This window comes from Thunnus maccoyii, unplaced genomic scaffold (genome assembly GCF_910596095.1).
Source record: "Thunnus maccoyii unplaced genomic scaffold, fThuMac1.1, whole genome shotgun sequence".
NCBI lineage: Eukaryota > Metazoa > Chordata > Actinopteri > Scombriformes > Scombridae > Thunnus > Thunnus maccoyii.
Genome location: NW_024757900.1, coordinates 1,177,663 through 1,198,420, shown reverse-complemented (window position 1 = coordinate 1,198,420; position 20,758 = coordinate 1,177,663). Strand labels below are relative to the sequence as shown.

The window sequence follows — 20,758 nt, the reverse complement described above, 5'->3', positions numbered from 1 at the left end:
GGGGATAAAAGGCGGCTGCGTCCCTCCCTCACCCTCTCACTTCCTGGCTCGAAGGCCCTCCAACTTCCTGGCCTTTTACTTCCTCCTCTGCTCTCCATGTGGGTAGGTACGTGGCGGCATTGTCTGTAGCTTGTTGCTTTAGCTCTTGTTAGGCTGCGTATTAAACAGCTCACTTCTGTTTTTAGTGATCCATGGGGGCTGAGGTGATTGCGATGACCTCCATTGTTTTGCCATAAGCAAGTAAAGCCTTCAGGTATGGGCTTAATGCCTTTATTTAGCCATAACAATAGCCTGTTAGCCCAGGTATTGAACACCTCACCTCTCCGTTTTTCATAGTGGATCCTGAACACATCACTGGCGCACCATAGATGCTCCAGTTAGCACGAAGAAGTGCAGAGCCTCCTCATCCTTCTCCTCACTGGGAGGATGCTCGCTGACCGGGACCTGTGGCTGAACTCTGGACAGTAAGATAAGTGCAGGAACACTGCTGCTTCGTCTACCCTCGGTGTGCAGTGGCCGTTTTGCTTGGGACTGCTCTGTCGCCCTGCTACATAGACTATAGCTGCGGTGCATGCTGCTCTCTGCTTCGCTAGCTGCTTTCTGCTTTGCTCGCCGCCTCCTGCTTCGCTTGCTATTGTGACTGTTTTCTGCAAGTTAATGCTCGGCTCCCGGTCTTTGTCTCCGAGTGGCCGGCTCCAGCGGCAGTTGCCCAGTCGGGACTGTGTGTGTGTGGATGAGTGGGTAATTTTATGTTTTTTTGAGTGTATTGTATATTTTTTTGGAAATGATTGGTTGGTCATTTATCATTTAGTTTTTATGTTAATTGAATGATTATGTCCATTTGATTTAGTATCTCTGGCCAGAGACCCTGTTTCTTTGCTTACTCTTTTTTTTGATTTTTGAGTTTGTTAAGTTATCAGTTATGAAATACTTTAATGATTGTTGTTTCCTAATTTCTATTTGAGTTTCAGCCCCAGGCTGTTGGTATTTTGTGTTAGGACATTTGTTATTATAATTCTTTTTATGATTTTTGTACTTGCATATTGTGTTACTAATTGTGTTCTCCCCTCTCCCTTTAGTTGCTGAGAGCCAATGGTGGTGGCGGTGTCCAGGGTGGTGGTTTCCTTTTGTGTGTTGTGTGATTCTGGATTTTGGTTTTCTTTGCACTTCATTTTTTTTGCTGTGTGCCACGTACGAGTGGGGTGCTCCTTATTTAATTTGGACTTCCTTCCCCTAGTTTTCCCCTCACTACCGGTAAGCCTCAGCACTGGAGCAGCACTTTAGTTCTCTTTTAAGTTATTTTTACATATTGTGACCAACTAAAATAATTTATTAAATATTTGTTAAACATTGAACCACGTCTTCTGCCCTTCCGTGTATTACTTACCTGTGTGCCTCTCCATTACCATTTATATATTTTTAAAATTCCCTGGATGAAATTCCCAGGGTGGTGTTGTCGGTTTTCTTTTCAAATTTCATAAGCTTAAATCTTTACCCATAATTGTATCAGCCACTTGTATCGCCACACTACCAAATTTGGAGTCGCTCAGGTGAAATCTTTAGGAGGAGTTCATTAAAAAACAACGCATGTCAATGGTTTCACTTTGTGAAAAAAATGCAAATTAGATTCAAAATGGCTGACTTCCTGTTTGACTTAGGGTATGGTTCCAAGAGGCTTTTTTAAGTCTGGAAATCTTACATCTGCCTACCAAATTTTGTACATATATGTCAAATTTAAAGCGTGCCATGCCCAAGCCCAATTGTGATACTAATTGCAATACTTAATAGTTAGAATATAGGTACAAAGTTTCATGAGTTTTCGCACATGCTAAAGGCCTAAAACATGTTCATAAAATGAAAACTGACGCACCAAATCCAACATGGCTGACTATGAGGTGCCGAATGTAAAAATTTGGTTACTATTTTCTAACTGATATATTCTCAATATTTAGTTCACTTTCCTCACATTTAGCTCATTTTCCTCATATTTGAGACAGAAATTCATGTAAAACAACATGTTATATGTATTTGTCAACAATATGTTTATATGTAAAAAAATAAATAAATAAATAAATATTTCTAAATGTTAAATCTAAATCTATGTTAAATCTAAATCTAATTGCTAAATCTAAATCTAAATGTTAAATTTAAATCTAGATGCTAAATCTAAATCTAAATGTTAAATCTAAATCTAAATGTTAAATGTAAATCTAAATGTTAAATGTAAATCTGAATGCTAAATCTAAATCTAAATGTTAAATCTCAATCTAAATGTTAAATCTCAATCTAAATATTAAATGTTAAATCTAAATGTTAAATCTAAATCTAAATATGTCGCCGAGTGTAAAGCTAAATATTTAGAAAATATTCAAATCACCAAGGAAACCACGTCCACTGCAGTGGTCTCAAATTGTACGGCCCTGCCCACACCTCTGACCGTGCATCATGGGATCAATAACGTTAGATGAGACGCTGTGAAATGAGGTAAAATGCAGGCATAGCCGGTTCTCTCCAAATAGGAGAGATTGAACAGGTGGTTAATGCAGGTGTACAGGCTGAACTCCAAGGTGTAGCTCCACCGGTACCGTCCACACCATTAACGGTAAGTTAAGTTGTTTTAATTTTAAGTTCTTTATGCATACTGGAGAGAGTTAGCCACTGTTAGCTAACCTAACTAGCTAGCTGTGTGACTTGGATGTTAGCTAAAGTTTTGTGATCCACTGTAAGGACTTTCTGTAGTTAATATGACTCAGAAAGGTAACTTAAGTTACCCATAACCTAGTTGACTTAGTGGTTACCAGTGACAAAACTGACCAGTCACTGTATGAAGCCTGTGCTGTGGTTAACATGTGTAACGTTAACATACTTTGCCGCCATATCTGACGTTTGAAATGTGGGCTCTTGTGTCAGGTTTCAACACCACTGGTGCCCAGTGCCTCAGGCACTTCCAACTTTGCCACCACTGTCATATCACTGAGATCAGTAAGTTGTGACATAGCTGGATAACGTTTATGTTACCCTGAGAAAAATAAGAATAATAAAACTATTGATATAAAGGAACTATTTCTGGTTAATATTGATGTTCAACATTGGTAATTTGAGGATTAGGGCTACAACTAACAATTATTTTCATAATCGATGAATCTGCTGGTTATTTTCTTTGGTCCATAAAATGGTGAAAAATGTCGATCACTGTTTCACAAAGTTCAAGATGATGTCCTTGAATGTCTTGTTTTGTCCACAACCTAAAGATATTCAGTTTACTGTCAAAGGGGGTTAAAGAAACCAGAAAATATTATAAATAAAGGTTGTTATTATTATTATTATTATTATTTGAGAAACTGGAATCAGAGAATTTTTGCCCTTTAAAGAAAAAAAAATACTCAAACCGATTAATTTATTATCAAAATAGTTGGCAATTAGTTTGATTGTTGGCAACTAATCAATTAATCGTTGCAGCTCTTAGTAGGAATATGTAAATTGTAATGTGATATGTATTAACTTGTGTGAAATATAATGATTGCATCCTATGCATGGAAAAACAACAAGTGATATTAGTGAATGTCCTGTCTGTTTTTTCCTTTTTTTTTTTTTTTTTTTTTTTTAGGATGGACATACTTTAATCTCCAAAGACGTCATTGTGGATTTGCACTTTCTGAAGTAGCTTCGGTCCTGCAGATCTCCAGACCCACATTATACAAGCTCATGCGGGAATACAACATAAGACACACAAAATTTTTTAACATTTCTGATGAGGAATTCGATGCAACCATATGTGAGATAAAAGCAGAACATCCCCATGCAGGAGAAGTTATGTTTAACGGACATTTGTGTGCCAGAAACATTGTGGTGCGGCGACGCCGTCTCAGAGACTCTGTATAACGGGTTGATGGTGCTGGTTTTGAGTCCAGGAGAACAACAACTGTACAAAGACGAGTATACACTGTGCCTTGTCCAAACTATATATGGCACATAGATGGCAATCATAAACTGATAAGATAGAAATTAGTTGTACATAGCGCAATGGATGGTTACAATAGAATGTTAACGTTTCTCCAGTGTTCCAACAACAATCGGGCTGAAACTGTTACGAACCTCTTCAGTTCAGCTATCAGCAAACATGGATGGCCCCTTCATATTAGAACTGATCATGGAGGGGAGAGTGTCCAGCTTTGGGAAGACATGAGCATGCACAGAGGTGAAAATTCTGTGTTGACTGGAAGCTCTGTACATAACCAGCGAATTGAACAATTCAATCAGGACTTGAACAGACACTGCGGTCATGTGTTTGCACCCATTTTCTATGAACTAGAGTCAATGGAGGCCTTGAATGCGGACAATGATTCAGATTTATTTTCTCTTCATTATGTGTACATTCCCAGGATCAATCGCACATTAGATGAGTTTAAATCTGCATTTAACAATCATTCAATTTCCTCAGAAGGAAATAGGACCCCAGCTCAGCTTTTTACACTAGACAGACATCCTCTGTTATTAAACTATCCAGAAGCTGCAGCTGAGGAAAGAACAGTGGACTCAGTATCAACACCTCCTGCACATTACTCCTTTTGCCCACTTAACCAGCAGGACTTGCAAGAATTGGTTGTTACAGTAAACCCACTTGAAAATGATGGTAACAAGGGAAAAACATTGTTTCACAGAGTACAGGAATTTGTATTCCACAAAATTGTAAATATGTAACAATCAGCAAAGCAGAAATGGAAGTGGGGGGAAAAAACTTTGACCCATGTCAACATTACACAATATTGTAAATTACTCAAATTTATAATAAATTAATTTTGTTATTGTAGTATTTTAGAACTGCAATGATTAATTGTCAACTATTGAATTAATTGCAAACTATTTTGATAATCAATTAATTGGTTTGAGTCATTTTTTGAGAAAAAAAAATTCTCTGATTCCAGCTTAATTGTAAATTCTTATATCAGTTTATTCCTGCGCGTGTGATTCAGTGTATCCACCTACTGTACAGGGGAGGGGATCTCCATGTTTTGCACTTCTCTAATCCTCTCTAACCTAACCTATGAATACGTATGATTTAGGCAAACACAAGTTTATATCATGCCAGAACAGTGAAAGTGTAAAGCAACCAACTGTAACTTGCTTTGTAAGATGACTATGACACCTGTGAGCTTTATGAAAGAAAAGATATACTTTTTTCTATGGAAATTCCTCTCATTGATTCATTTTTTTCACAAACTTTTATCACACCTGTTGATATTGGACAAGAAAAGCAAATGTCAAAATCTGTTTTTGCAAGTGGAGTTTAATCAAAATGCAAACAAATCAAATAAAACATCTGCTGCATGTCTGTGCAAATTACTGCTGAAACAAGCTAAAAGGTAAATAGTAAAGTTGTCATCAGTTCTGTTTTGAGGTACGCAGCTAGCCACCAATAACACAAATTACACTATACTGATGGTCTGCAAATACTCTCATTTCACATCCTCCAGGTACATGTTCACCAGAACACAAGGACAATGCAGGATGTTCATTACTGAAGCCATACACAGCTTATTCAGAGTTTCTGGAATGGTCTGTTTATGGGAACTGGCCACTTACTTGAAATACTGCATTTGAATAATTAAAGGGAATAAGAACAATAGTCTGTGTCTGATACAGCTAAAATGAACAGTTAATATTAATCAGACGAGAACACAACTGAGAACAGAGCAATACTGCAATATGCACAATACTGACAACTGGACACGTTGATGACATAATAATCTGACAAGAGTGCAACCTCATAAAAGCAAGAAATTAATCAAAACATTAGTATACACTGTGCCTTGTCCAAACTATATATGGCACGTAGACGGCAATCATAAACTGATAAGATGGAAACTAGTTGTACATAGCGCAATGGTTGGTTACAGTAGAATGTTAACATTTCTCCAGTGTTCCAACAACAATCGGGGTGAAACTGTTATGAACCTCTTGAGTTCAGCCATCAGCAAGGCGAAAGGTGAAAATTCCTCTGAAGGACACAGAGCTCCTGTTAAATCTTTTCTTTCTTGGAAATGCATTCAAAGAAATAGAAAGTTGATGAAGGAATTACTGTGTCATTTTACACTATTGAGAACACATTGATAATGTTTTTACAGGAGAATATAGCATGCTGACTGACTGTAGTTCAGATCAGAGTTTAGGAGAAACAACGTTTTAACAGTTTTAACAACTCAAAGAACATGCTACACCAGATTCTCAGCTTGTAAACCTGATGTCCATCCTTTAAAAGCTCTCGGTTCCAAATGTACAATCCACGCATTGTTTTTTTTTATAGATTAGACTGCATTAAAACCGGATCCATTCATGAGAGCCAGCAGAAAATTGTAATCAAATTCATTGTCATCCGACAGATTCTTTCTGTTAACAAAGCTCTGTTATCATGAACAAAAGTCAGTTTTGGACTGGGAAGAAATCCAACTGCAGGAACTTTGCTGCTTCCCGTTGTAAAGGCTAGGATGTGTCCAGGATTCAATGTCAGGATAAACACCTTTTCTTCTTTCTGAGGTTCCTGGCGTTAAGATGTTCCCCAAGCTCCTTCTCTACAAGGTTGAAAAGTTACAGAACAATAGAAAATATAGACATTACAATTCTATCTACAAAACACAATTATCATATAGCTTGACTTCAAAAAATGTAGAGATAACATGACATGTATGACGTGCCATGGATTATAGACAGAGAAATGACAGTATTGTAATTATCCTCAACATAGGTAGGAGAATGTAGAAATAAGGCAGAACAAACACTTAACACACATGCCTATTGTAACACTTATGACTGCAGTAGGATAGTGCATACATTGTACTATGACATGAGCAGCAATATCCTCTACATCAGTGGTTGTCAAACCAGTCCTGGGAAAACCCATCCATGCCACATATTTGATCTATTCCACCACCAGCACACCTTATTCAGCCAATCAAGAGGCTTGTTTGAGATTAGAGCTGCAACAATTAATTGATTAGTTGCCAACAATTAAACCAGCAATTTTGATAATCGATTAATCGATTTGAGTATTTTTTTCCTTTAAAGCGCAAAAATTCTCTGATTCCAGTTTCTCAAATAATAATAATAATAATAATGATAATAATAAAAATAATAACAACCTTTATTTATAATATTTTCTGGTTTCTTTAGTCCCCTTTGACAGTAAACTGAATATCTTTAGATTGTGGACAAAACGACATTCAAGGACATCATCTTGAACTTTAGGAAACAGTGATCGACATTTTCACCATTTTATGGACCAAACAACTGACTGATCAAGAAAATAACCAGCAGATTAATCGATTATGAAAATAATTGTTAGTTGTAGCCCTAATCCTCAAATTACCAATGTTGAACTTCAATATTAATCAGAAATAGTTCCTCTATATCAATACTTTTATTCTTCCTATTTTTCTCAGGGTAACAGGCTACATCACAACTTACTGATCTCAGTGATATGACGGTGGTGGCAAAGTTGGAAGTGCCTGAGGCACTGGGCACCAGTGGTGTTGAAACCTGAAACAAGAGCCCACATTTTAAATGTCAGATATGGCGGCAAAGTACATTAACGTTACACATGTTAACCACAGCACAGGCTTCATAGAGTGACGGGTCAGTTTTGTCACCGGTAACCACTAAGTCAACTAGGTTATGGGTAACTTAAGTTACCTTTCTGAGTCATATTAACTACAGAAAGTCCTTACAGTGGATCACAAAACTTTAGCTAACATCCGAGTCACACAGCTAGCTAGTTAGGTTAGCTAACAGTGGCTAACTCTCTCCAGTATGCATAAAGAACTTAAAATTAAAACAACTTAACTTACCATTAATGGTGTGGACGGTACTGGTGGAGCTACACCTTGGAGTTCAGCCTGCACACCTGCATTAACCACTCATTCAATCTCTCCTATTTGGAGAGAACCGGCTATGCCTACATTTTACCTCATTTCACAGTGTCTCATCTAACATTATTGATCCCATGATGCACGGTCAGAGGTGTGGGCAGGGCCGCACAGTTTGAGGCCACTGCAGTGGACGTGGTTTCCTTGGTGATTTGAATATTTTCTAAATATTTAGCTTTACACTCGGCGACATATTTAGATTTAGATTTAACATTTAGATTTAACATTTATATTTACATTTAGCATTTAGATTTAAATTTAACATTTAGATTTACATTTAACATTTAGATATAATATTTAACATTTATTTTTTACATATAAACATATTGTTGACAATTACATATAACATGTTGTTTTACATGAATTTCTGTCTCAAATGTAAGGAAAATGAGCTAAATGTGAGGAAAGTGAGCCAAATATTGAAAATATATCAGCTAGAAAATTGTAGCCGAATTTTTACATTTGGCACCCCATAGCTGACTTCCTGTTGGGCGAAAAACATTTTTAAAAATATGTATTATGTTGATAATGATGAGCGCAATGAACCTACCTAATTTCTTGCACATCAAAGAAACTTTGTTCCAAAATGGCCCTGCGTTTGGGGGTGCTATGGAGCCCGATGGCAACGCCTGAGCCCAGTCACTACAGAACTACAGAACAGGCTAATTCTGACATGAGTTTTCGAGCATCCTAAGGCTATAAAAAAGCAATGGCATGGGAGAATAATAATAATTAAAGCTGCAAGCAGCAATGAATGGGCCCTCACACCTTGCGCATGTCAGAGGGAGCAGCAGCCGTGGTATTACTAATGCAGATCTATTTACACGGCTCTTAATTTTCAGGATTATTGGAAACTGTTTCAGTGGGTAAAATATTTCTGATGTGCAGTACGTGGTGCTGGATATGACTTATTAGAAAATATGTATACATTTGATGAACTATGTGTCATTTAGGCCTCACTTTAATGTAGGCCATACTATATAAATGAAATACTAATGCAACGATACATTTACCAGAGGGCAACTGACATGGATATAGATTTTCATGAATAGTGGACATTGCATGTAGGACATAACTATCAGCTAGAGAACACCCAGTAATTACATGTCAAGTTGCTGTATATCATGTGAAGACCACACAGTGTAAATTTCATGTATATCGGATGATTTTGTCACATAAGGCTGATTTCCTGTTGCCAATTGGTGGCGCTATGACTATCACTCAAAATTGACATGTAGATGTGTTCAGGCTGGGTCTCTTATCAAGCCTGAGAAATTTGGGGCAGATGTGACAGTGTAAAGTCGAGTTACAACAACTTCCTGTTTAATGCCCCAAACATGTTTTCAGCAAAATTGACCAGCAAGCCATGTCAAGCACGTTTCATGAAAACTAGAAAGCTTTGCAATTTAGCATCACAAAGGTCTTTAGATGTAACCTACAAAATTTGAAGTCACTTGAGTTAAATCTCTTGGAGGAGATTGTTAATAGCTGTTAAAATAATAGTTAATAGTTGTTAAAATAAAACACCTGTCAATGGCTTCTCTTTGCGAGAAAATTGCACAGAAAATTCAAAATGGTTGACTTCCTGTTGGATTTAGGGTCTGACTCAAGGCTCAGGCTTTTTTAAAGTCTGGAGATGTTCTTTGCCTACAAAATTTCATAAATCTATGTTGTTGGGACTACATGTGGACCACAGTTTACCACATGTTTCAAGACTCCAAGAAACCTGAGCCCTGGGGGTTCGCACCCAAGGTGTGAAGCTCCACCCATGGATCCAGGTTATCAAAACTAGAGATTCCCCTCTTATCTTTCTCTCTCTTTTCTCCACGAGCTGCAGCAGGAGCAGCTCTCTGCTCTCTTGTGTGGCCTGCTCACAGCAGACACACACAGTCTTCTTTACGGCAGAAGACGCGAGAGCCTGCCTAAGACTCAGAAACTAAGTTTCCTTGTGCCAACAGCTAACACACAAGTCTGCTGGCCAGTTTAACAAGTACAGGAGCCGCGAAATTGAGTTAGCTTGCTGCTAACTCTACACCAAGGAGTGACCTGGGCCCTCTGCACGACTGGAGTGCTGTCTGCCCAGCAACGCCTGCATCTTTCAGCTTCAGAGCCAAAGCCTTCTCAGCCTGACTCACCCACGGATTCACCGGCTACAAAGCAGGACACTACAAAGCATCTCTTCCTTCATGGACTGGTAACAACTGGGCATAGCCTAGCAACACAGTGAAGCATAGTACGGCTAAGCGAGAATGTTTAACTCAAACAATGTACTGTACGTGTATTGATTTGGTTAAGGTTATACATTGAACTGTTGTTGTGATGTCCTTGTTGCCTATAGTCAGGTTACTGCATAGCCACACCGCTAGGTTAATGTTAGCATGCTTAACACATGTTACATCCAGTAACTAGGCCTTGCATGCAACTAACCTCGTTTTATCCTGGCACCTTTAGCATACACCAATTGGCCTTGAATAGAGAACCACACAGTTAAGATGTTAAAACCTAGTTTGGCAAACTTTGGTTCAGGCAGCAAATGTGGTTCAAGACACCACATGGTCTGGCCTTTTATCCCTGTAGTTCCCTTTATCAGCCAAAGTGTCAGCATGCCATGTGCTCAGTCACCAGGTGACTGCAGCCATCTTGCTATTGTCTTCCCTACACACACACACACACACACACACACACACACACACACACACACACTCACACATTCACACTTGTATATAGATACACTTAGCTAGATTAGTATTGTGTGTTGCTTTTACCCTTTTGTTAAATAAATGCTTTTGGATATACCTGTTGTCTGTTTTAATGTTGCACAAGAATGAGTTTTGCCAACCTCTGCTCTGTAAAGAACTCCAAATCCTTTAACCTTTACTAGCTATTGATATGGTGATTTTGTTTATAGTTATTCAAGTAATTATTAATCAAAGTCCCAAATTCATAGATTAGTACACTTTGAGACTGAATTGGCTATCTTTTTCCCTGAGTCAAGGGTGGTGCCCCGTTATTATTAATTCTTATTAATAATTTTATTGATTTTAATAATTAACAATTATCTTTGATAATCATTAATTATTGCTGATAGCCAAACTTGTAGCCACGGCCCAACAATGTCAAAATTAAAGGTGGAGGATTTGACTCTGGAATTTTCTTGGGAGCGTCCATGAGCCATTTTGCCACACCCATGCCCAAGACCCATATCCGATATCAAGGTACACCATGACTGACCCATTTCAGCTACGAATATTTGCCACTTCTGATGCATGTAGAAAGGTTTGTGAGTTTTCAAGCATCCCTAGTGCCTCAAAAATGCTAAGAGTAATTAGGGGGTGATGAAGAGTTGCCATGCCACACCCAAGCCTGATTGCAATATCAAATTGAAATGCTTACTAGTTCAAACATGGGCGCAAAGTTTTATGTGTTTTTGCGCATCCTAAAGGCCTCAAACATGTTTGTAAAATGAAAATTGATGCATGAAATCCAAAATGGCTGTCTTCCTTTTGGGTGAAAAAATGTTAAAAAGAAAAAAAAAGAATTCTGGGCAGAACAATTAGAGCAATGAACACACCTAGAGCAACTTTGTTCCAAAATGGCCTTGCGTTTGGGGGCGCTATGGAGCCTGCCGGTCGAGCCCAAGCCCAATCACAATAAAAGATATAGTATCCCCTCATTTCTCATATGTATGCAAAGTTTCATGAGTTTTCAAGCACTTTTAGCCCCTCAAAAATGCTATTCATTGTGGAGAAGAAGAAGAAAAAGAATTCCATCACATACAATAGGGCCTTCGCACCACTCAGTGCTCGGGCCCTAATAAAATTCCTTCAGATACACCCAGGCACCTCTTCTTATTATAAGGGTACAAGCACCTTCGCACCACTCAGTGCATGGGCCCTAATAATAATCTTTACAATAGGTTTCTTGCACTTTCAGTGCCAGGGACCATATGGCCCTGATATCTTTGTGCTCGGGCCCTAGTAATAATAATCTTTAAAAAAACAATAGGTTTGTCGCACTTTCACGGGCCCTGGAACTTTTGTGCACAGGCCTTAATTAATGTTGAAGCTCCAGAGGCTGCACCACTGTGTGATGGTTTTAAGGTGATGTAGGTCCACATTCACACTATAATGCAGCTGGATTGCCAGCAGCTAATAGAGATGTGGACAAAGCCTGCAACCTTGGCATTCTGTTCACAAGCCACATTTGCAGGCCATGCAGGCCCAGTTTGTGGTAGATGGCTTTTATTGTCCCAGCCATCTACTCTCACTGTTCTGGAGATAAAGATATTCCTCCTTTAATGGATTCTGCTGTGTTTTGTGTTGCAATTCAGCTTGAGTGAAAAGCTGATGCCTGCTGAGGAACAATTCAGGGAAGAATGTGACATATCCAAATACCAGTTGCTTTTTCAGTGGCCAAACAACATGTGCTTTACACGATCAGTATTCAGCACCCCCCATTTACAGAGCTTTCAACACGAGTGGGTTGGATTCACAGACATAGTTTTCACCTAGTGTAGTGTTTCACCAGTATAGACTGTCACATACAGCATGCACTGTGTCATTCCTCTGTATGAAATTAAAATTTAAGGGATTAGGTGACATATTTATCACAAGGTTCGTGTGTGAAATGCTGTACATTAGCTTACGGTGCACTATTTTGTGGGTGTATAATATCTGATGGGACACATCAAAGTGATTCTTATCTCTAGAATTCAACAATGCTATCCATATTTCAATGTCCTTTTTGGAGTGAATGTCACTCTCTCTGTTTGATCCACTGCAGGTACTGTCACTGAAATAGCTAGCTACCAGCATCAAAATATCCACAAGCTGAAGCACAATGGTCAGAATACAGCTTGAATACTTAAGTGTGGGGAGACAGGAAAGCGGGGGGTGCACTTCAGTATCCATTCAAACCCATCTCTGACATATTCCATGGCCTTGAAGTCTCTGTAGAGCATGGCAGTGCTCTCTGGGCTTTGTTTACGGATCATGGCTTGTTTACTATGAAGCCCAGCGCCAACCCTGAAGAGATGTGGGCCCAAGATGTTTTATCTCTTGTCAGGGCCTGCTTCAATTAAATTAATGGAATCCATTCAGTTCTCCTCTTTCCCTTTCCCTTTCAGGCCCCAGCCACGGAGGAGAATACATTAAAAAGATCTTAGAGCCTTAAGATGGTGCATCATGGTATTAGCCTCAGTCAGTCTTTTTCTCTCACAGATTTGGTTCTTTTTCTTTTCCTCACTAAATGAAGTAATCAATGGGATCTCTAGCTCACCAGGTATGGCTTGTCTGTATTTTGAACCTTGAATGTAACATTGTGAAGACAATTTAAATTCTGTCTCAAATAGTATACTTTTTCATAAGGCCCTTTATATAGGTTACATAATAGGTAACTGATGGCTTTATTTGTTATTATTAGTTATAAGCCATTAATAAGAGTAACTTTTGGGTTGCCATACTGTGAATCACTCTTGTTGGTGAGCCATTAATAGTCAAGTCATTAAGACATTTTCATGAGTTTCTTATTTTCCAAGTAGCCATCAAGTCTGCAGTCATAAATGTTAATAAATAAACTTGCTTATACAGACTTGGCCGAAATTATTTGTACCCTTGCATTTTATTAAAATAATGCACCATTCACACTGAACAGTGTTGAAATTAAAATATATTTTACTATTGATGTATGTCTGTGTTTGGTTTGCAGGGGAACAAAACAAAAAAGTTGTGAAAATAACTGACTTCATGCTTATTCTACAAAGATATTCTAAAATAGCCTCAACAAAATTATTGAAGACATTAGAAAAAAGGTAATAATCAAGCATGGTTAACGTAAAGGTTACAAAACCATCTCCAAAGAGCTTGATGTTCCTGTGACCACTGTTGCGAAGAGCTACTCATGGAACTGTAGCCAACATCTCTGGACATGGTTGCAAGAGGAAAATTGGCCTGAGATTGAACAGAGGGATTGCTGGAATGGTCAAGAAAAAAAGAAGAAAACTTCAATAGAGATCCAAGCTGATCTTCAAGTTCAAGGTACAATAGTTTCAAGTCACACGATCTGTCACTGTCTGAATGAAAACGGGCTCCATGATAGAAGAAGACCCCACTTCTAAGAGGGAGACATAAAAAAGCCAGACCGGACTTTGCCAAAATGCATGTTGAAAAGCCAAAGTCCTTCTGGGAGAATGTGCTTTCGACAGATGAAACAAAATTAGAGCTTTTTGGTAAATCACATCAACCCTATACAGAAGAGAAAAATGAAGCCTTCAAAGAAAAGAACACCATGCCTACTGTGAAACATGGAGGAGGCTCAGTAATGTCTTGGGGTTGCTTTGCTGCCTCAGGCACTGGATGCCTTGAATCTGTGCAGGGCACAATGAAATCAGAAGACTATCAAGGCATTTTGGAGTGAAACATACAGCCCAGTGTCAGAAAGCTGTGGCTTAGTTGCAGGTCATGGGTCTTATAGCAGGAAAACGACCCCAAGCAAACATCAAAAAGCACCCAAGAGTGGATGAGAAGAGAACATTGGACTGTTCTGAAGTGACCTGCTATGAGTTCTGATCTGAATCCCACTGAACATCTGTGGAAAGAGCTGAAACTTGCAGCTGGGAGATGGCACCCATCAAATTTGAGAGAACTGGAGCAGTTTGCTCAAGAAGAGTGGGCCGAACTACCAGTGGAGAAGTGTAGAAACCTTATTCAGAGTTACAGAAAGCACTTGACAGCAGTTATTGCCTCCAAAGGCTGTGCTACAAAATATTAAGTTAAGGGTACCAATATTTTTGGCTGTGCCATTTTCATTTGTTTTATTGTATTAAGTTGTAAATCAAAAGCAAAGTTTCAGTTATATTTAATGTGAATAAGAATGATAGATACCATATATGTATGTCCGTTTCAACTTAATACAGAGAAAATTTAGTTTTTTCAAAAAAAGGTGGAAGGGTACCAGTATTTTCGGCTACATCTGTAACTGTAATATAACCAATATCAGCGCATTGCAGATATAATAGCATCAACGTATATGACAGCTGATAAATGACAAGAAAATGAAGTACCGAAATGCCAAAGATATGTTTTGAAATTGTGACACCATTCTATGGTTCATCCACCAGGGGGTAGTGACCATTTTATTGCTCAACGGTAAAATATCCTGCCAAGTACATTTCTTGAATGCAATTGTTTAGAAAAACACATTTAAGGGAAGATTCTCAAAAATATTTTTTTATGTTATGCATTGTAAAGAACGTTAATATCAGCCTATTAAACATTAACAGATTTTTAGAGTATCAAATATCAACATGAGTAGTGGCCTTGTATTGGTCAGGCTATAATAGAATGTTGAAGCTCCCAAACTCTTGTTTGTCACTGTCAGTGGTCTTGGTTATTTATGAAAAATAATTTGAAGTAATTTAATGGTTATTAGGGGTGTGCCCAAATCCAAATATGTTATTCAGCAATGCACGAATAGTGGGTTTTTTAAAAACATTTAGTCTGTCCAAATATTTTAAAAACTATTTGTTTTCAGGAAAAAAAACCCATGTCAAATACCAGTGTGCAGGTTGGTTACATCGCTATTTCCTGTCTCTCTCCTCTGCTCCGCTGTTATGCGTATCAGCAGGTCTCAATGAGGGGAGTCACATCCATTTGCTACATGACGCACATTTCCTTATTTGGACATCATTCCCGGAGTTGGGGATGTTCCCCAGAGATAAAGCTGAGCTACTGACAGGCGTAAAGTGCTCTCAAGGGACTCTCCATAACCTGTTGTTCCCCTTCTCCTTTCTACAAAGTTAGGTTGTAAAAAATAAACAATAAATGAAAAGTGCAAAGCAATAATCTCCTTTGAAGTTCTTCCCCACACATTACATGCTGTGCTGTTTCTGTGTTATGGGTGTATAAATACCTATACATCTGTCTGCATAGTTGCAATGAGCAGGGTTTTAGCTCAGCAGTCAGCACAGTTGTCTATGATTTGGGAGACTCAAGTTTGAGATCCGGTGTAGGACCTCTTTCTTAAGATAGTTTACTCATAAACATTTATTTTAAAACACTAATATCCTAAAATTAAAAGTGTAAAAAAAACAAAAACAGGATTTTTATGCCTATTTCCACTTTTATACAAATACAAATACAAATACAAATATGAATAATTTTGCTACCTCAACAAATATAGATACAAATACTGGACTCTCCCTAATGCTTATGTGTCACAAGACACAAGACACACCTTGGGAAACATTGAATTTTTTGTTTTTATTTTTGTCTCAAAGAAGAGGAAAACCTTTTCTTCTACATGTGCAAACAGCAGCATGCCTAGGCACAAATACTCTTATCTAAGCACACACTGTCATACATACATTTGCTAAAATGTTATCAGTAACAACCACCAAAGCTACATAAAGGCCCTTTATGTTGGTTTATAACATTTGCAATCACCTCAAATTCCAATACTTACTATAACAGAAATCAAATCATAATTATAACCACTGTGAGAATCATGTACAAAAAATGCTAGACAGAGGCACTATAAGATAAGCAAAGTTTGTTTTGGTAAAGTTCCTCCATTTCTATTGGTTGAGATCAATGAAAAAACAGCTTTAAAGAATTAGTTCGAGTGTGTGACATCCTGGTGCTGTTGGTTAATCATTAAACTGTTTTTCCCTCTTGTCACACCTTCCTTGCAGATAGTGTTGCTTTCTTTTGGAAAACCTGTATTCTGTATTAACACACAGCCAAATGCTCTGATGCAACACACTGAAAGGTGATGAATACAATCATAAATGAATGGCTACCATTAGTCGAATGTTTACTATAGGAAGCTTTGTAAATTGCTTGAAACACATTAAAGTGACCCCTAATTGATGTCAGCTTATTTGACTAATAGTATGAATAGACTGGGTGGCCTTGACCCTGATTTTTTTCTTTGGTTTTGCTGTCTCTCAGTTGCTCATTTTAGCGCAGACTATGAAGAATCTAAGGAAGATTCTTATCAATAATACTATCCACAGGATTCCACAGAAATGTCATTTTCTGGTATTTGTGAGTTTCAAGATTCAAGAACTTTACTGTCATTATGCAAGCACGACAAAATTGCAATTGTGTCAACTGCAAATGATGCAGTCGTATTTAAGACTTCACACATATTTACAAAGAATAGATATGAAGAAATAGAAGAAGAAGAAATATAAAAATATCAGGGATAAAGAGTGCAGAATCTAAGCAATATAAGTAAGAAATATTAGCAATATAAAGTATAAAATGCAATTAACGATAAAATACAACAAAAATACAACTAATGAGGTGCAAAAGCATCAGCAGTAAAAGTACAGTAAAGGTGCGGTGAACAGATATGGAGGGATGCTGTTTTTCAGCAAGGCAAGGCAAGTTTCACTAACTGAGACCACACCGAGAACATTAGATTTCAATAGTTTAATTGAGATAATGAAAGAGAGCTGATATGTTGATGGATGGGTTGGAGAACCTGATGAAGGATTAGGGATGGAGGGATGAAGTGATGGGGAGAGGAAAGGGGTGAGGTGTGAGAGTTGAGGAACATAGAATGGAGGGTTAAGGGACAATGATGGATGTATGGTATGTCGACTGGACGACGACTGCCGACAGTAGGGAGGTAGGAGGGAACAGGGGGGAGAGGTTGAGACTCTGAGTGGGGGAACTGTCTCTCCGGTTCATCGCCTGGATAGAGCCCCCAAAAAGAACTTCATGCGGAGATGTGTTCAAGAATGTGGCTGAAGTATGGTTCTGGAGAAATCGCAGACTTGTGCAAAACTTGCAGGTTTGCAACCAGGAACATGTGGCAACTCGCCTGGTTTGGCGGTGGAGAGCGGGTCTTGTGGATATGCGTGGTGGGCTAGCCTCTGGTTTATGTAGGTTTGAATTGTTCTGAAGGCTCGAATAAGAATTTACGTGAAAAGAAATGTGGGGCAAGAGAAGCCAAGCTGGTTGGTTTGCTTGCTTAAGGTTAAATATGAGGGTGTCTGGGAGTGGCGTCCTTGTCTCCGAAGAATGAATGAGAATATCAGATGTTGTTGCATGCTGTAGAACGTCTGTAGAGATGTGGATTCTACGACTTTGTCAGGGTAGGGCAGGTGGCCTGTACAGGGAAGTCTGGCATAGCAGGCCAGGATGATGATGATGATGATGATGAAGTCGGGGGCAAGCGCTTCGACTTAAGGCTGGGTTCGGCCTTACTGACCCTTGGATAACATGCCGAAGTGTGGAGCGAGGCTGGATATGATGTCCTTGAGGATTTCTTGTTTATAATGGTCAGCAACGATATAGCGTGGGAACGAGGATAACTAAGACCTCTTTTGCCCCCAAAGAAGGGCTTCGATGATGACTTGACGTGGTTCATCGACTGGAGGTGAACCACCTAAACTGCTGTAACCCCGGAAACAGAGAGAGACACTGAGTCAGTGCAGCTGTATGTTGCGAGAACAGGCAATGTGGTTGTCTCCGGAAGGGTCGAATGTCAGGACTTGGTGGAATCTGTGGGACAATCATGTACGAAATGGATGGAAATGGATGGTCTGGCGGTTGAGATGGTTCTTTGGAGTTAATGGCAATTAGTGCTTTAGGATATAGTGGTGTCATGGACCGTGCTTGGTGGGGTTCTGAGGGCCACTGCACCTAACATAGGCACCACTGAAGGAAGGATAATGTACGTGGGTATCGACAGGCGTGATGCACCTGGATGGGTACGATGGCCGTCAGAAGCGAGAAGAGAAGTGCGTGGCCTGCGATGAGCTTTAGCTGTCAAGACTTTAGTAGCCTGTGATGGGGCTTGAGACTGTCAGGACCTGCAAAGCCTGCTGCATGAAGGGAGTCGAAGAAGGGGGGAAAAAGGGGGAGATGGTTGGGTGTGGGGGCTGAGTGCGAACTGTGGGATAACCATTTAAAGGAAAACTGATGGTCTGGGTGGCTCTTTGGAGTTAACCGAATGGAGTGGGTCGGAAGAAGGAAGCTCCGTGGCCCGCTCATGTCATGAACTAGTGGTGGGGGAATAGAGGCTGACTGGAGCACTGAATTGATGATGAATGGTTGTATTGGAGATGATTCGTTGTGTTGAAGCATTTTATATAGTCGGTTGACGGCAATGAAAGAGTGAGGGCGCACCCTCCATGGTGCCTTGAGATTCAGATGAAGGTAGAATGGATGAAAAGAAAATGGATGGATTTGAGTGAGCCATGTCGGCTGTGGCTAGAAAGCGAAGAATGAAAAGGTGCTGTTTTATGGATAATATGGGAGGATGGAAGCCGAAGTGATATAGGAGGAAAAGATAGAAAGTCTGGAGGGAGGCACGGGGGATGAAGGGGTGAGGGTTGGAGGGATGAAGGGTGGGGAACTCAATTCAATTCTATAATATAGCGCTGAATGACGACGAGGTCGTCACGTGGCACTTTAGCGTAAAGCAGGTCTAGACCATTCTCTTTAATTAAAGGAGACCCAACAATTCCCCCGTGAGCAAGCACTTGGCGACGGCGGTGAGGAAAAACTCGCCTTTAACGGGAAGAAACCTCAAGCAAAACCTGGCTCTAGGTGGGCGGCCATCTGCTTTGACCGGTTGGGTTAGAAGAAAAAACAAACAAACAAACAAACAAGAACAAACAAAAACGGGGGGGGGGGGGGGGGGGGGTAAAGGAGGTAAGGATGAAAAATGAAAAGGTGAGGGTAAAAGTAGAGTGGAAAAGGAGGAAGGATAGAGTTAGAATGATGAGGGGAGGGGGACGGGATGGAGGGGGAAGGGAGAGGGTCGGGGGTGTGAGGATGAGGGGGTAAGGGTCGAGTTTGTGGGATGCGGGATGAAGGGATGAGGGTCGCGGGATGAAGGGATGAAGGGAATACTTACCACGCATGAGGAATGGGGGGGGGGGTGTTTATTGGGTGAGTGGTGGAAGAGCAGGTGTGGGAAAGGAGGAAGGATAGACTTAGTGGGATGAGGGGAGGGGGAAGGGAGAGGGTTGGGGGTGTGAGGATGAGGGGGTGAGGGTCGAGGTCGTGGGATGCGGGGTGAAGGGATGAGGGTTGCGGGATGAAGGGATGAAGGGAATACTTACCACGCATGAGGAATGGGGGGGGGGGATGTTTATTGGGTGAGTGGTGGAAGAGCAGGTGTGGGAAAGGAGGAAGGATAGACTTAGTGGGATGAGGGGAGGGGGAAGGGATGGAGGGGGAAGGGAGAGGGTTGGGGGTGTGAGGATGAGGGGGTGAGGGTCGAGGTCGTGGGATGCGGGATGAGGGGATGAGGGTCGAGGGATGAAGGGATGGGGGAAGAAGGAAATATTTAGCATACTGGTCGAGAGAGAAGGGGAGGAAAAGAAGAGAGAGAAAGGGAGAAAAGGAAGGGAAAGGAGAGAGAGATGATAGTGATGGGGGTTGAAGGATGAAGGGTCGAGGGATGAAGGATGAGGGGATGCATGTATGGCTGTGGGCATGAGGTCGCTCGACCTGGCCCTCGGCAAATGTGGGAGCCGTCCGCTGCTCAGCTGTTGTGGGCGGTGTGGTGCCGTGGGGGTGCCCCGTATCAGAGACGTTGGGCAGGGAACCCGGAGGTGATCAGCTGGATACATCGGTGATGAGCTGGAGGCTGTGTGGAGCAAGAAAAGCACAGCAATTGAGACGAGGAGGTGGTGTCTGAGTCGGGTAGAATGCGTGTATGATACGCTGGGGATGATTGATGGCCCGTTGTTTGGAGAGAAGAGGGTGAGAGTTCCTGAAGAGAAGTAGAAGCGTTAACGAAGAAACATGAAAACAGAAAAGTGAGTTAGTATGAACCATGGAGTTACGCGAGCACTTAATAAATAAGCAGGAAAATGG

At 40.2% G+C, this 20,758-nt stretch overlaps 2 long non-coding RNA genes across 3 annotated transcripts; one reads left to right on the top strand and one right to left on the bottom strand.

Moving 5' to 3' along the window:
* The first annotated feature begins 1 nt into the window (after position 1).
* Positions 2 to 1,355, top strand: LOC121893571. 2 transcript variants are annotated; one of them, XR_006095317.1, is made up of 3 exons: positions 2 to 102; positions 186 to 253; positions 337 to 1,355. It is a non-coding gene; the product is annotated as an uncharacterized LOC121893571 (long non-coding RNA). The 2 variants fall into 2 exon arrangements; XR_006095318.1 differs by having other exon boundaries at positions 20 to 106.
* Positions 1,356 to 5,308: 3,953 nt separating this feature from the next.
* On the bottom strand, positions 5,309 to 8,074 carry LOC121893573. Its single transcript, XR_006095319.1, has 3 exons — positions 7,842 to 8,074; positions 7,462 to 7,533; positions 5,309 to 6,569 (listed from the first exon to the last, which is right to left on the bottom strand). It is a non-coding gene; the product is annotated as an uncharacterized LOC121893573 (long non-coding RNA).
* Positions 8,075 to 20,758: the final 12,684 nt, after the last annotated feature.